General features: G+C 37.3%; 1 pseudogene; it reads left to right on the top strand.

Annotated features, from left to right (window-relative positions):
* Positions 1 to 455: 455 nt before the first annotated feature.
* LOC136322161 (olfactory receptor 1J2-like) lies at positions 456 to 1,144 on the top strand (annotated as a pseudogene).
* Positions 1,145 to 17,888: the final 16,744 nt, after the last annotated feature.

Genomic DNA, 17,888 nt, shown 5'->3' with positions numbered 1-17,888 from the left:
GGGGTCTCACCTTATTGTAGGAAGAAACAACGGATACCAGTCTTCCGGACTCATCCTCTGTTTCTGCCACAGTGAGTTAGTGTGGTGTGGCTCTGGCCTGGTGGAGGAATTATCCCTCCATGCCCGTCACCATATAAACTCACAGATGTGGGAAAATTACTTTTCTTGCTCACTGCTGTGCCCTAGACCTTAGTAAAGGTCTCAACACACACTTAATGTTCAATAAATAATGATGAATGAAAGAATGAATGTTCGCTTTCTTCTGTGTTATGAAGACTTGCTGGTAGTTTTTCTAAAACCAGACTGGAATAGAGCAAAGATGAGAAATTAATAAGAGTGTATTTGAAACATAGTTTACCCAGAAAATTACAGTGTGAGACATAATGAACCTGGGCATCTTTTCCAGGTGGCTGAGATTCCCAAACCTCCTTCCTCCCCAGCAGACCGGGAGCAGCATGGGGCCCGAGAACCAGAGCAGCGTGTCCGAGTTCCTCCTCCTGGGGCTCCCCATGCGGCCAGGGCAGCAGCGCGGGTTCTTCACCCTGTTCCTGGGCATGTACCTGACCACGGTGCTGGGCAACCTGCTCATCATCCTGCTCATCAGGCTGGACTCCCGCCTGCACACGCCCATGTACTTCTTCCTTAGCCACTTGGCCTTCTCTGACATTTCTCTGTCATCCGTCACTGTCTGGAAGATGCTCACAAACATGAAGACTCGGCGACAATCCATCCCCTATGTGAGATGCATTGCTCAGATGTATTTTTTCATGTTTTTTCCTGGTGTTGACAATTTCCTTCTCCAGTGATGGCATATGACAGGTATGTGGCCATCTGTCACCCTCACTATACCGCCATCATGAGGGAGGAGCTGTGTGTGCAGCTGGTGGCTGGTTCCTGGATTTTTTCCTGTGTCAATGCCCTGTTGCACACCCTCCTCTTGGTTTGGCTCTCCTTCTGTGACAACACCATCAGCCACTTCTTCTGTGAACTCACTGCGCTCCTGAGGCTGAGCTGCTCTGACATCTCCCTCAATGAGCTGGTTATCTTTGCTGAGGGAAGAATGCTTTTCTTCCTGACTTCGGGTGTTCTTTTGGGCTCATATGTCCAAATAGGGACCATCATCCTGAGGGTCCCCTCCACTTAGAGACTTTTTATTTTTATTTTTATTTTTTATTTTTTTATAAATTTTTATTAATGTTAATGAGATGACATTAATAATTCAGGGTACATATATTCAAAGAAAACATGTCTAGATTATCTTGTCATTAAATTATGTTGCATACCCCTCGCCCAGAGTCAGATTGTCCTCCGTCACCCTCTATCTAGTTATCTCTGTGCCCCTCCCCCTCCCCCTAAATCTCTCCCTCCCTCCCTCCTGCGTCCTCCCTCCCCCCACCCCTGGTAACCACCACACTCTTGTCCATGTCTCTTAGTCTAATTTTTATGTTCCACCAATGTATGGAATCATGTAGTTCTTGTTTTTTTCTGATTTACTTATTTCACTCCGTATAATGTTATCAAGATCCCACCATTTTGCTATAAATGATCTAATGTCATCATTTCTTATGGCTGAGTAGTATTCCATAGTGTATATGTGCCACATCTTCTTTATCCAATCTTCTATTGAAGGGCTTTTTGGTTGTTTCCATGTCTTGGCCACTGTGAACAGTGCTGCTATGAACATGGGGCTACATGTGTCTTTACATATCAATGATTCTGAGGTTTTGGGATATATACCAGTAGAGGGATTGCTGGGTCATAAGGTAGTTCTATTTGCAGTTATTTGAGGAACCACCATACTTTCCTCCATAGTGGTTGTACTACTTTACATTCCCACCAACAGTGTATGAGGGTTTCTTTTTCTCCACAGCCTCTCCAACATTTGTTATTACCCGTCTTGTTGATAATAGCTAATCTAATAGGGGTGAGGTGGTATCTCATTGTAGTTTTGATTTGCATTTCTCTAATAACTAATGAAGCTGAGCATCTTTTCATATATCTGTTGGCCATTTGTATTTCTTCCTGGGAGAAGTGTCTGTTCATGTCCTCTTCCCATTTTTTTATTGGATTGTTTGTTTGTTTGTTGTTGAGTTTTATGAGTTCTTTGTAAATTTTGGATATTAGGCCCTTATCTGAGCTGTTGTTTGAAAATATCAGTTCCCATTTAGTTGGCTGTCTGTTTATTTTGATATCAGTTTCTCTTGCTGAGCAAAAACTTTTAATTCTGATGTAGTCCCATTCATTTATCTTTGCCTTCACTTCTCTTGCCATTGGAGTCAAGTTCATAAAATGTTCTTTAAAACCCAGATCCATGAATTTAGTACCTATGTCTTCTTCTATGTACTTTATTGTTTCAGATCTTATATTTAGGTCTTTGACCCATTTTGAGTTAATTTTAGTACACGGGGACAGGCTGTAGTCGAGTTTCATTCTTTTGCATGTGGCTTTCCAGTTTTCCCAACACCATTTGTTGAAGAGGCTTTCTTTTCTCCATTGTGTGTTGTTCGCCCCTTTATCAAAGATTATTTGACCATATATATGTGGTTTTATTTCTGGGCTTTCTATTCTGTTCCATTGGTCTGAGTGTCTATTTTTCTGCCAATACCATGCTGTTTTGATTATCGTGGCCCTATAATATAGTTTAAAGTCAGGTATTGTAATGCCCCCAGCTTCATTCTTTTTCCTTAGGATTGTTTTGGCTATTCGGGGTTTTTTATAGTTCCATATAAATCTGATGATTTTTTGTTCCATTTCTTTAAAAAATCTCATAGGGATTTTGATGGGAATTGCATTAAATTTGTATATTGCTTTGGGTAATATGGCCATTTTGATTATATTTATTCTTCCTATCCAAGAACAAGAAATATTTTTCCATCTCATTGTGTCTTTTTCTATTTCTCTTAGCAATGCTTGTAGTTTTCTTTATATAGGTCCTTTACATTCTTTGTTATGTTTATTCCTAGGTATTTTATTTTTTTTGTTGCAATCGTGAAGGGGATTATTTTTTTGAGTTTGTTTTCTAATATTTCATTGTTGGCATATAGAAAGGCTATGGACTTCTGTATGTTAATTTTGTATCCTGCGAACTTACTGTATTGGTTTATTGTTTCTAGTAATCTTTTTGTGGAGTCCTTCGGTTTTTCGATGTATAGGATCATATCATCAGCAAAAAGTGATACCTTTACTTCTTCTTTTCTGATATGGATGCCTTTTATTTCTTTGTCTTGTCTGATTACTCTGGCCAGAACTTCTAGCACCACGTTAAATAAGAGTGAAGAGAGTGGACACCCCTGTCGTGTTCCTGATTTAAGGTGGAAAGTCCTCAGTTTTACGCCATTTAATATGATGTTGGCTGATGGTTTATTATATATGGCCTTTATTATGTTGAGATATTTTCCTTCTATACCCATTTTGTTGAGAGTCTTAAACATAAAATTGTGTTGTATTTTATCAAAAGCCTTTTCTGCATCTATTGATATGATCATGTGGTTTTTGTTCTTTGTTTTGTTGATATGGTGTATTACATTAACTGTTTTACGTATGTTGAACCATCCTTGAGATTCTGGGATGAATCCCACTTGATCATGATGTATTATTTTTTTAATATGTTGTTGTATTCGATTTGCTAGTATTTTGTTTAGTATTTTAGCATCTGTATTCATTAGAGATATTGGTCTGTAGTTTTCTTTTTTTGTGCCATCCTTGCCAGGTTTTGGTATGAGGGTTATGTTGGCCTCATAAAATGTGTTTGGAAGTATTGCTTCTTCTTCAATTTTTTGGAAGACTTTGAGTAGAATAGGAACCAAGTCTTCTTTGAATGTTTGATAGAATTCACTAGTATAACCATCTGGGCCTGGACTTTTATTTTTGGGGAGGTTTTTAATAGTTTTTTCTATTTCCTCTCTGCTGATTGGTCTGTTTAGGCTTTCTGCTTCTTCATGACTCAGTTTAGGAAGGTTGTATTGTTCTAGGAATTTATCCATTTCTTCTAGATTGTTGTATTTGGTGGCATATAGTTTTTCATAGTATTCTACAATAATTCTTTGTATATCTATGATGTCTGTGGTGATCTCTCCTCTTTCATTTTGGATTTTATTTATTTGAGTCCTGTGTCTTTTTTCCTTGGTGAGTCTTGCCAAGGGTTTGTCGATTTTGTTGATCTTTTCAAAGAACCAGCTCCTTGTTTTATTGATTTTTTCTATAGTTTTTCTGTTCTCTATTTCATTTATTTCTGCTCTGATTTTTATTATCTCCTTTCTTTGGCTGGTTTACATTGTCTTTGTTCTTCTTTTTCTAGTTCCTTAAGGTGTGAAGTTAAGTGGTTTACTTCGGCTCTCTCTTGTTTGTTCATATAGGCCTGAAGTGATATGAACTTTCCTCTTATTACTGCTTTTGCTGCATCCCAGAGATTCTGATATGTCGTATTTTCATTTTCATTTGTCTGTATATATCTTTTGATCGCTGTGCTTATTTCTTCTTTGTCCCATTCATTTTTTAGAAGTATGTTGTTTGGTTTCCACAATTTTGTGGGGTTTTCCCCCTCTTTTTTACAGTTGAATTCTAGTTTCAAGGCTTTATGATCAGAGAATATGCTTGGCACAATTTCAATTTTTTTAAATTTGCTGATATTGTCTTTGTGGCCCAACATATGGTCAATTCTTGAGAATGTTCCATGTACACTAGAGAAAAATGTATACTCTGTCGCTTTGGGATGAAGTGTCCTGTAGATGTCTATCATATCCAGTTGTTCTAGTATTTCATTTAAGGCCACTATATCTTTATTGATTCTCTGTTTGGATGACCGATTTAGAGCCGTCAGCGGTGTATTGAGGTCTCCAAGTATGATTGTATTTTTGTCAGTTTTTGTTTTAAGGTCAATAAGTAGCTGTCTTATATATTTTGGTGCTCCTTGGTTTGGTGCATATATATTAAGGATTGTTATGTCTTCTTGATTCAGTGTCCCCTTAATCATTATGAAATGACCATTTTTGTCTCTGAGTACTTTTTCTGTCTTGTAGTCAGCATTATTAGATATGAGTATTGCTACACCTGCTTTTTTTTGGGTGTTGTTTGCTTGGAGTATTGTTTTCCAGCCTTTCACTTTGAATTTGTTTTTATCCTTGTTGCTTAGATGAGTTTCTTGTAGGCAGCATATAGTTGGATTTTCTTTTTTAATCCATTCTGCTACTCTGTGTCTTTTTATTGGTAAGTTTAATCCATTTACATTTAGTGTAATTATTGACACTTGTGGGTTCCCTATTGCCATTTTATAAATTGCTTTCTGTTAGTTTTGTATCTTGTTTGATTCTTCTCTTTTGTTTTTCTATGATTTGTTTTTGTTTGTTTGTATTCCATACTTCTTTCCTCTGTTGCTACCTTTTTTAAGTCAAGTGTTTTTGTGGTGGTTTTTTCAAGGGTGGTTACCATTAAGTAATGAAAAGGGTACCTACTATATTCATTGTAGTACCCTTTCTTGTGAGTATTTCTGCGCTTCATCATCCTTTGCTACTGTTAATCTTCATCCTTTCTCCCCTTTTTTTTTCTTTTGTTGTCACAGTTTAAGTTTGGTTTTATTGTTTTCTTGGTGGAGCTGTTACTTGTGGTTATGTTTTCTTTTGTTCTTTGAATCTGGTTGGAAAACCCCCTTTAGTATTTCCTGGAGTGGGGGCTTTCTGATGATAAATTCTCTCATCTTTTCTGTATTTGTGAATATTTTTATATCTCCTTCATACTTGAAGGATAGCTTTGATGGGTATAGTATTCTTGGCTAAAAGTTCCTCTCTTTCAGGGCTTTAAATATTGGGGTCCACTCTCTTCTAGCTTGTAGAGTTTCTGCTGAGAAATCTGATAATAATCTAATAGGCCTTCCTTTATATGTTGTATTCTTCTTTTCCCTGGCTGCCTTGAGAATTTTTTCTTTGTCATTGGTTTGTGTCATCTTCATTATGATGTGCCTTGGAGTAGGTTTGTTGGGGTTAAGAAAACTCGGTGTTCTGTTTGCTTCTTGAATTTGAGGCTTTAATTCTTTCCACAGGCTTGGGAAGTTCTCATCTATTATTTGTTTGAGTATATTCTCCATTCCATTTTCTTTCTCTTCTCCCTCTGATATACCTATTATTCTTATGTTATTCTTTCTGATGGAGTCAGACAATTCCTGTAGGGCTTTCTCGTTTTTTATTATTTTTGAGTCTCTTTCTTCTTCTCTCTGTTGTGCTTCAAGTTGCTTGTCTTCTATTTCACTGATCCTGTCTTCTATCTGGGCTGTTCTATTAGCTAAGCTTGTTACCTCATTTTTCAGCTCTTGAATTGAGTTTTTCATTTCTGTTTGATTTGTTTTTATAGTTTCAATTTCCCTGGTAATATATTCTTTGTGATCGTTGAGTTGTTTTCTGATTTCCCTAAATTGCCTTTCTGTGTTTTCTTGTATATCTCTGAGTATTTTTAAGATTTCTATTTTAAATTCTCTGTCATTTGGCTCCAAGGCTTCCAATATGTTAAATATTTTCTCCATAGATTTTTCCACATCTATTTGTGTTATCTCTCTGTCTTTTGTATCCATAATGTTCGATTTCCTTTTTCTTATTGGCATCTGAGGGTGGTCTTGATGATAGTGTTAATTAGAATTAATAAAAAATAAAAAGGAAAAGAAAAAAAAAGAAAAAAAGGAAAACACTCCACAAAAAAAAAAAGTAATAATTTATTATTTCCCCCTTTTTTCTTTCTTCTCTTCCCCTCATCTCACCTCCTTAGGAAAATATCGTGATGACCTGTGAATTATATTATACTAAATGGAACAAAAACTGCCTATAATGTAGGGCCTGATTTGGGGTGATTAGTTCAAGGGGCAAAAAAGGGAGTAGGGACCTACTAAATACAAAAAAAGGGAGAAAATCTTAGACAAGCATAAAATGATTTGCTTGTAAGTGATGGTCGACTAAGAGATATAATGAGAGGGATGAGAGCGAAACAGAAAAAAGGAGAGAAAAAACAATAATTAAAGAAGAAAAAAATAAAAATAATAAGTAAAAATCTGTTGTATTAAGTGGAGCGAAGACTAAATACAATGGAGACTTTGGGTTGGGAGGAATGCTAGTGAGTTAAAAAGCAATGTAAAAAGTGCCCAAAATGCCACAAAAACAAACAAATAAAGGAAAACCAAGAACAAAAGCAGAAGAAAAAAAAGAACAACAAAAAACCCACAAAAACTTGAGTCCTAAATTAAATAATTTGTTCGTGATTGAGGCTTAAATGGGAGGAAAAGTAAAAGGAGAAAAGAAGAAATGAATAGAAAGGAAAAAATAAGAGTAAGAGAGAAACGAAGGAAGAAAAAAAGGAAAGGAAAAAAAAACAAAAGGGGAGAGAGTGAGAGTTAAGGGTTTTGGAGTGTAACCCTAAAGGAGAGTTAGGATGAAGAAAAGAAATAAAATGTAACACTGATGGGTAGTGTAGTTCAAGAAAAGGGTAGCATAAGATGGGCAGAGAGTAAAAGGACCGAGGTGGAAGAAATAGAAATAATAATAAAGGCAATATGATAGAAGAAAGAAACAACAACAACAAAGAATTAGTGGAACAAGTTATAAAGTCTGTGGATTTTTCTTGATTTTGAGAGGTTAACTTCTTCCTTTTTTCTTTTCTCTCCCTCTTCCTGGTCGGTGACTCTACCCCAGGTTCTGCCCCTGTGTCACTCTTAGGTAGGAATTTGCAGTTGATGGGATTCTATGGCAATGTCATATAATTGGCTTTAGTCTCGCTGGTAGTCAAGGCTTGTTGGCATTTGCAGAGTCCAACAATGAGAGAGTTTGCTTTCCTGGAGTCTCTTTCCTAGTCTCCCCTTCCTGAATTAGCAGCCTGGTGATCCAGCTATGAGGCTGCCACTGCTTCTGTCTGGGGAGTAAGAGGCTCAAAGAGCTGGGAAATCCCCACTCTATCCTCACTCAGCGCAAGGCTCTGGGTAAGGTTCTGGCAGTCAGAGCCTCCAGCGTAATCAGGTGGGGCTGGGAGTCAATTGTTGTCAAGGTGACTGTTCAGCGCCTATCATTCAGTTGGACCACTCAACCCAGGCTTTCCACACTTGGTAGCCTGTTTTGGCTGGGAAGAAGAAGCACTAGTCGCTGTTTGCTTTATGGATCTTAATATCTGCCAAGTCCCTCTTGTTAGGTATATCCCTGAATATGGAGGCTCTGTCAATCAGAAGTTGCCCCCGCCCCTTTAGCAAAAGGCACTGAAAAATATCACGCCTCTTGTCTTGGATCGCTGAACTGGGAGAGATCTTATCAACTAGAGCCCCATGGGTGCGTAGATTTCGTGGGTTAAGCTAATTTCAGTGATTGGATCCGCAGCTGTGCTCCAGAAAGTATTTCAGGCTGCCTGCGCGCCCCTCCCCCCAACGCTTGATTGTTAGCTTGAATGGCTGGGTGAGGTGCCCCGCCCATGGAGAGAATCTCCTGACTAGGAAAGACAGCCTTGGCGCCCCTCCCGGACCGCGGCTCGGGGCACGCCAGTGGCCAGGGACCACAGCACGGGGTGCGCGCCCGGTTTCTCAGCACGCCAGTGGATGGGGACCGCGGCACAGGGCTTGCGCGCGGTTTCTCATCATGCCAGTGGTTGGACCGCGGCACGGGGGGGCATGCGCGTGGTTTCTCAGGGTATGCTGGGGCGGTCCCCAGTGCTCAGGCTGCCGTCCGGAGTGTGGGTGGGCAGCTGCACGTGTGGGTTGACTCACCACAGGTGTACTCCCTCCTCGGCAACAGTCCTTTTGCTTTCAGTGTGTGTGTGGAACTCCGGAATGCTCCGAGGATAAATTTTTCTGTTTCTAGTTGATAAATTTGTTGAGATTTTGGGGAGATCTGTTGGACGCGCTGCTCACGGCGCCATTTCCGTGATGTCACTCCACTTAGAGACTTTTTAAAGCCTTTTTAACCTATGGCTCCCATATCTTTGTGGTGTCCTTATACTATGGGACACTTGCAGGTGTTTACTTTTTCTCCTCCTCATGAGATTCCAAGGACATCACTGCTTCGGTCATGTACACGGTAGTTACCCCCATGCTGAACCCCTTCATCTACAGCCTGAGGAACAGAGATATCAAACAGGCCTTGGAAACGTGTGTCAACAGGGTAAACGTCTTTAAGTGGAAATCACTACATCCTCTTATTGCAGTCAATAGAAAGTGAGATATAGCTCCTAAAATGATTGTATTGTTGCCATCTCTATATAACTTTACTAAATATGCACTCTGTTGGCATGTATGTGTTGTTAATATGTTAATGAGATCATATTTTTGTACCTGGATCTTTAATACTTATTTATTCCTGATTTATATATTTTTCTTGTTCAGCATCACTTTCAAGATATATGCAAAATATTATGCAAAACATTACACAATTGTATATGCAGATTTGTCTTTTTTTCCTTTGAGATATGTCAGGTTTGGTGTATATTGTGAGTATACTCTGATTTAGCATCATGATATGCTCCCGATGAAACCTGCTATTTTTAGAAAGCTTCTTCAATAAGTGCTGCTGAGAAAATTGAAAAGCCACATACAAATGAAAGAAACTTGACTACAATCTGTCTCCCCACCAAAAAATTAATTCAAAATGGATCAATGTCCTAAATATAAGATTCAAAAGAATAAATTACATAGAAGAAAGCATAAGTACTAAGCTCAGGGACCTTAACTATAGAGAACAATTTATGATTTTGATCTCAAAGGCAAGGGAAATAAAGGCAAAAATAAATGAGTGGAAGTATATCAAACTACAGAGCTTCTGCACAGCAAAAGAAATGGGCAATAAAACAAATAGGCTGCTGACTAGATGGGAAATGATAGTTGAAAAAAACAGCTCTGATACAGAGTTAATATCCAAAAGATATCAAGAACTCACAATGCTCAGCAACAAACAAGCAAACAATCCATTTAAAAACTGGGGAGAGGACCTGAACAGACACTTCTCCCAAGAGGACATACAAGAGGCCCACAGGTATATGAAAAGATGCTCATCTGAGAGTGACATCAGAGAAATGGTGGCATGAGAGATTCTCCCTATCTCTCCCCTTGAAATTTCAACAAATTTAACAACTAAACCTAGAGGGGAAAAAAACCTTAGGAGCACCTGAAATTTACACACACCAGACAAAGGTATGATTGGGTGAAAAAGCAGCTGAACATACAAGATGGAGAACCGGGCATTTCACTTTCCACGCTGATCTGAGGTAGGGCACTTTCCAGGCAAAGAGGAGAGGCTGAACTAATAGAAATGGAGTGGAGGTGGGGCGGGCGCCCAAACAAAGGAAAGATCACACTGGCTCTGCCTGAGATCACGGACACCGGGTGTACAAACGGGTGGTGGGATCCACCTAGAATTACCAGCACAGGGTGCCTGCGTGGGCAGGCGCCAGCATCTGTGTGTATTCCTAGGAGCGCTAGTGACTCCTCCTAGCATCACCAGCACAGGGAGCGAGCCAGTGCACATGCACCGAGATGCTTTGCCTGAGATTAACAACGCTGGGCACCTGCGTGAGCACCAGCCTTTTTGGGTACTCCTGGCTCCACAATTCCCAGCACAGGGCATGTGCAGGAGTGCTAGGCTCAATTTAGCATCACCAGCATGGGGAGCAAATGGGCACTCATGCAGGCTGAGGTGCTTTGCCCGAGATTAAAAATGCCTTGCACCTGTGTAAGTACCAGCATTTTTGGTTACTCCCGGCTCTACAATCCCCAGTACTGGGCACCTGCAGGGGCACCAGCATCTTTGGGCATTACCAGCTCCATGACCTCCAGCACCAGGGGTGCACATGGGCCAAAATTTTTGGCCTGAGATTGCCCGGCCTGGACACCTGAATGGTGGCTGCAACCATCTGTGTGCAGTCATGGGAGCTGGACACACATGGGGCCTGTTGCAGGCTACCAAGCAGCGCAAGCAGAAAAAGCCCATAGAGATGAAAACTGTAGTGCACTAGCCATGCCAGATAAGCCCACCAGCCCATAGAATTTTGCCTGCATGTAACAGAAAGGAACTTGACCCTTGGTCTGTGCCCTGCCCTTTCTGCTCATGCTGGTGACTCTATTTCCAATTGCTTCCCCAGAACTGTGCTTTGAGCAGCATTGGAGGGGACCTGGCTATGCATAGATTCTCATGCTGCGAGGACAGTAACTGAGGCAGACCCCACAGCTAAGTCTCCAGGCTGCTAGCTCCAGTGGGAAGGACGTGCGGAGGTGTGCCTGGAAAACTGAGACTTCCATTACTAGAGCCAGATAATTGCAAAACCCTAATAAACCCACCTGCCAACAGGACTGAGGCCCAGCCTACATCATTGCCATGGCAACAAGGCAACAGACCTCTGTCCAAGAGATGTGCAGAGGCAAAGCTCGTAGCACAGTGCCACCCACTGAAAAAAAAAAGGAAAAAACTACCTCTCAAAAGCAGGGAAAGATTTACACTTCTTTTTAAGTGTTTTTGTCATTTTTACTTCTTTCCTTTTTCTTTTTGTTTCTTTTTTATTATTTTCCTTTTGAACTACATTATCCACAGTTGTTATATTTTTCATTCTTGTTTTTTTGTGAGGGTTTCATTTTAGAAACCTTTAATTTCTGTTTTTTTTCCTTTCTCTTTTTCTTTCTCTTTGTTTTGTTTTTTATTTTTTGTCCTTTACTTCTCTTTATTCTCCCTTCTCATTTCTTATTTATTTTTTAGTTTAATTTTATTTAATTTTATTTTCTCTTATTCCATCATCACTTATCATCAAATTATTATATTTCAAACTCATATTTTTCTTTGTGATATTTTGCTTGTTTTTGACTACATTTTTTTCTCTATTCTGTTATCTCTCCTCAGTTTCTTCTCTTTATTTTCTGTAGTTTTTGTTCCACTTAGAACAATAGAATTTTCATTTTTCCACTTTTTTTCAATTTTTTTTTACTTTCTTACTTATCTCTTATTAGTGTTTTAAAAATACTGCTCTCAAATGCCATTAAGGAAAAATAAATCAAATAGTATGACAAAAGACAGAGATGTAGCTCAGATAGATGATAAAAAAATCTCTAGAAAAAAATTTCGATTACTTGGAAACCTTAGAGTTAAATGACAGGGAATTCAAAATTGAAGTTCTAAAAATACTTAGTAATATACAGGAAAGCTCTAAAAGGCAATCTAATGAGCTCAAAAAACAATTTAATGAACAAAAAGAATACTTCATCAAGAAAATTGAAACTATAGAAAGGAATCAAACACAGATGAAAAACTCAATACATGAATTGAAAAATGAGGTGACAAGCTTAGCTAATAGAACAGGCCAGATAGAAGAGAGAATTAGTGACATAAAAGACAGGCAGTTAGAGATACTACAGAGAGAAAAAGAGAGAGACTCACAAATTTATAAAAATGAGAAATCTCTATAGGAATTGTCCGACTCCATCAGAAAGAGCAATATAAGAATAACGGGTATATTAGAAGTAGAAGAGAGAGAAAAAGGAATGGAGAAAATATTCAAACATAATGATCAATAAGAATTTCCCAAGCCTGTGGAAAGAATTAGGGCCTCCAAAAAACAAACAGAACACCGAGTTACCTTAACCCAAACAGACCTACTCCAAGGCACATTGTAATGAAATTATCACAAATTGATGACAAAGAAAAAATCCTCAAGGCAACCAGGGGAAAGAAGACTACAGTATATAAAGGAAGGCCCATTAGGTTATCATCAGATTTCTCAGCAGAAACTCTGCAAGCCAGAAGAGAGTAGACCCCAATATTTAAAGTACTAAAAGAGAGGAACTTCCAACCAAGAATACTATATCCATCAAAGCTTTCATTCAAATATGAAGGAGAAATAAAAACATTCACAGATATAGAGAAGATGAGAGATTTTATCACGAGAAAATCCTCACTTCAGGAAATACTAAAGGGGGTTATCCAACCAGACACAAAGAACAAAACAAAACAAAATTACAAGTAAAAGCTTTAACAAGAGCACAACAAAAACAAGAATAATCTGTAACAACCAAAACAAAAAAGGGTAGAAGACAAAAATTAGCAGTAACAGAGAAAGGAGTGCAGAAGCACTCATGAGATAATGGACTACAATGAATATGATATATATTCTTTTAATTACCTAATGGTAAACACCCCTGAAAATACCACTACTGAAACACATGGCTTAAAAAAAGAAGAAACAGCCTGACCAAGCAGTGGCGCAGTGGATAGAGCATTGAACTGGGATGTGGAGGACCCAGGTTTGAGACCCCAAGGTCGTCAGCTTGAGTGCAGGCTCATCTAGTTTGAGAAAGGCTCAGCAGCTTGAGCCCAAGGTCACTGACTCGAGCAAGGAGTTACTCAGTTTGCTGTAGCCCCCCGGTCAAGGCACATATGAGAAATCAATCAATGAACAACTAAGGAATTGCAACGAATTGATGTTTCTTATCTCTCTCCCTTCCCATCTGTCTGTCACTATCTATCTCTCTCTCTGATTCTCTCTGTCTCTACCACTAAAATAAAAGAAGAAACAGAGGAAAAAAATATGGAATACAACCAATTAAAACAAATGACAGAAAAACAAAAGAGAAAAACCAAACAAGAAATACAGCTATTAGAAAGCATTATATAAAATGGCAATAGGAAACCTTCAAGTGGCAATAATTACATTAAATGTAAATGGATTGAACCAATAAAAAGATACAGAGTAGCAGAATGGATCAAAAAAGAAAACCCAACTGTATGCTGCCTACAAGAAACAGACCTAAGCCACAGGGATAATATAGACTCAAAGTGAAAGGCTAGAAAGTGATTCTCCAAGAAAATAATACTCAAAGAAAAGCAGGTGTAGTCACACTCATATCTAACAATGCTGACTACAAGACAATAAAAGTAATCAGAGACAAAGATGATCATTTCATAATGATAAAAGGGACATTGAATCAAGAAGATATAACACTTCTTAATATATATGCACCAAACCAGGGAGCACCAAAGTATATAAGACATCTACTAACTGATCTAAAAATAAAAACTGACAAAAATACAATCATACTTGAATATCTCATACACTGCTGACAGCTCTAGATCATTCATCCAAAAAGAAAACTATTAAATAAATATTGGCCTTAAACAAAACACTACAATAATTGGATATGATAGACATCTACAGGACATTTCATACCAAAACATCAGAGTATACATTATTCTCCAGTGTGCATGGAACATTCTCAAGAATTGACCATATGTTGGGACACAAAACTAACATCAACAAATTCAGAAAGATTGAAATTATACCAAGCATATTCTCTGACTATAAAGCTTTGAAACTAGAATTCAACTGTAAAAAAGAAGTAAACAAACCCACAAAAATGTGGAAATTAAACAACATACTTCTAAAAAATGACTGGGTCAAGAAGAAATAAAAGCAGAGATCAAAAGGTATATACAGACAAATGAAAATGACAAGTCATATCAAAATCTCTGGGATGCAGCAAAAGCAGTAAGAGGAGGAAAGTTCATATCATTACAGGCTTATATAAAAAGACAAGAGAGAAGCCAAGTAAATAACTTAACATCACATTTTAAGGAACTAGAAAAAAAAAAGGCAACCCAAAATCAGCAGAAGAAAGGAAATAATAAAAATTAGAGCAGAAAAAAATTAAATAAAGAGCAGAAAAACAATAGATAGAATCAATAAAACAAGGAGCTAGTTCTTTGAAAAGATCAACAAAATTGACAAACCCTTGACAAGACTCACTAAGGAAAAAAGAGAAAGGACTCATATAAACAAAATCCAAAATGAAAGAGGATAAATTACCATAGATATCATAGATATACAAAGAATTATCCTAGAATACTATGAAAAACTATATGCCACCAAATTTAACAATCTAGAAGAAATAGATAAATTCCTAGAACAATACAATCTTCCTAAACTGAGTCATGAAGAAGCAGAAAGCCTAAACAGAACCATAAGCAGAAAGGAAATAGAAACAACTATCAAAAACCTCCCCAAAAATAAAAATCCAGAGAAGGACGACTATACTAGTGAATTCTATCAAACATTCAAAGACGTTTTGGTTCCAATCCTACCCAAAGTTTTCAAAAAAAAGTGAAGAAAAAGCAATACTTTCAAACACATTTTATGAGGACAACATAACCCTCATACCAAAACCTGGCAAGGACAACACAAAGAAAAGTACAGACCAATATCTCTAATGAATACAGATGCAACAATCCTAAACAAAATACTAGCAAATTGAATATAACAACACATTAAAAAAAATAACTCATCATGATCAAGTGGGATTCTTCCCAGAATCACAAAGATGGTTCAACATATGTCAAATAATTAATGTAATACATCATATCTTCAAAACAAAGAACAAAAACCATATGATCCTATCAATAGATGAAGAAAAGGCATTTGATAAAATACATCATTTTATGTTTAAAACACTTAAAAATGGGTATAGAAGGAAAATATCTCAACATTATAAAGGCCATTTATGACAAACCATCAGCTAAAATCATATTAAATGGCAAAAAACTGAAAACTTTTTCTCTTAAATCAGGAACAAGACAGAGTTGTCCACTCTCTCCACTCTTATTTAACGTGGTGCTAGAAGTTCTAGCCAGAGCAATCAGACAAGAGAAAGAAATAAAAGGCATTCATATTGAGAAAGAAGAAGTAAAGGTTTCACTTTTTGAAGATGATATAATCCTGTATATAAAATACCCCAAAGACTCCACAAAAAGACTGTTAAAAACAATAAACCAATACAGTAAGGTTGTAGGATACAAAATTAACATACAGAAGCCAATTGCTTTCTTATATGCCAATAATAAAAATCCAAACAATGAACTAAAAAATAAATCTCTTTTATGATTCCAACAACAATAATAAAATAAAATACCTAGGGATAAACATAACAAAGAATGTAAAGGACCTATATAATGAAAACTACAAAGTACTGTTAAAGGAAATTGAAAAAGACACAATAAAAAGGAAAAATATTTCTTGTTCCTGGATAGGAAGAATAAATACAGTTAAAATGACCATATTACCCAAAGTAATATACAAATTTAATGCAATTCCAATCAAAAATCCAATGTCACTTTTTAAAGAAATGGAACAAAAAATCATCAGGTTTATATGGGACCATAGAAAATCCCAAATAACCAAAGTAATACTAAGGAAATAAATAAAATGAAGCTGGGGGCATTACGATACCTGACTTCAAATTATACTACAGAGCCATGATAATCAAAACAGGATGGTATTGGCAGAAAAATAGACATTCAGACCAATGGAACAGAATAGAGAGCCCAGAAATAAAACTACATATATATGGACAAATCATCTTTGATAAAGGAGCCAAAAACCCACAATGGATAAAAGAAAGACTCTTTAATAAATGGTGCTGTGAAAATTGGAAAGCCACGTGCAAAAGAATGAAACTCAATTACGGTTTGTCTCCTTGTACAAAAATTAATTCTAAATGGATTAAACACCTAAATATAAAATCTGAAACAATAAAGTACATAGAAGGAAACATAGGTACTAAACTCATGGACCTTGGCTGTAGAGAACTTTTTATGAATTTGACTCAAAAGGCAAGGGAAATAAAGGCAAAGATAAATGAATGGGACCACATCAGACTAAGAAGTTTTTGCAAAGCAAAAGAAACAGACAGCAGAACAAACAGATGTCCAATTAAATGGGAGATGATACTTTTGAACAACAGCTCAGATAAGGGGCTATCCAAAATATATAAAGAACTCACAAAACTCAACAACAAACAATCCAATAAAAAAAAAGGGAAGAGGACACAAACAGACACTTCTCCCAAGAAGAAATATGAATGTCTAATAGATATATGAAAAAATGCTCATCTTCACTAGCTATTAGAGAAATGCAAATCAAAACTACAATGAGATATCACCTCACACATATTAGATTAGCTATTATCAACAAGTCAGGTAATAACAAGTGTTAGAGAGGCTGTGGAGAAAAAGGAACCCTCATTCACTGTTGGTGGGAATGTAAGTAGTACAACCATTATGGAAGAAAGTATGGTGGTTCCTCAAAAAATTAAGAATAGAACTACCATATGACCCAGCAATCCCTCTACTGGGTATATACCCTCCAAACTCAAAATTACTGGTATGTAGAAACATGCAGCCCCATGTTGATTGCAGCATTTTCACAGTGGTCAAGACATGGAAACAACCAAAAAGTCCTTCAATAGAAGTTGGATAAAGAAGATGTGGTACATATAGACTATAGAATACTACTCAGCCAAAAGAAATGATGACATAGGATCATTTACAGTAACGTGGATGGACCTTGATAACATTATACTGAGTGAAATAAGTAAATCAGAAAGAAACTAGGAACTGCTTAATTCCATAAATAGGTGGGACACAAAATTGAGACTCATGGACATAGATAAGAGTGCAGTGGTTACCAGGGGGAGGGGAAGGGAAGAGAGGGAGGGGACGATGGGATAGGAGAGCATAAAGAAAACCAAATAATGGGTAAAGGAGGATGATGATTTGACTTTGAGTGATGGATATACAACTTAATCAAATGTCAAAATGATCTGGAGATGTTTTCTCTAAATCATGTGCTCTAGTTGACCAATGTCACCCTGTTAAAATTAATTGTCTAAATAAAATTATTTTTTTAAAAAGATGCTCATCTTCATTAGCTACTAGAGAAATGAAATCAAAACTACAATGAGATACCACTTCACAACTGTTAGATTGGCTGTTATCATCAAGACAGGTAGTAACAAGTGTTGGAGAGGCTGTGGAGAAATAAGAATCCTCATCCACTGATGGTGGGAATAAAAATTAGTACAACCATTATGGAAGAAAGTATGTGATTCCTCAAAAAATTAAGAATAG

Source organism: Saccopteryx bilineata, chromosome 2 (genome assembly GCF_036850765.1).
Source record: "Saccopteryx bilineata isolate mSacBil1 chromosome 2, mSacBil1_pri_phased_curated, whole genome shotgun sequence".
Taxonomy (NCBI): domain Eukaryota; kingdom Metazoa; phylum Chordata; class Mammalia; order Chiroptera; family Emballonuridae; genus Saccopteryx; species Saccopteryx bilineata.
This window is presented reverse-complemented; position numbering and strand designations above follow the sequence as displayed.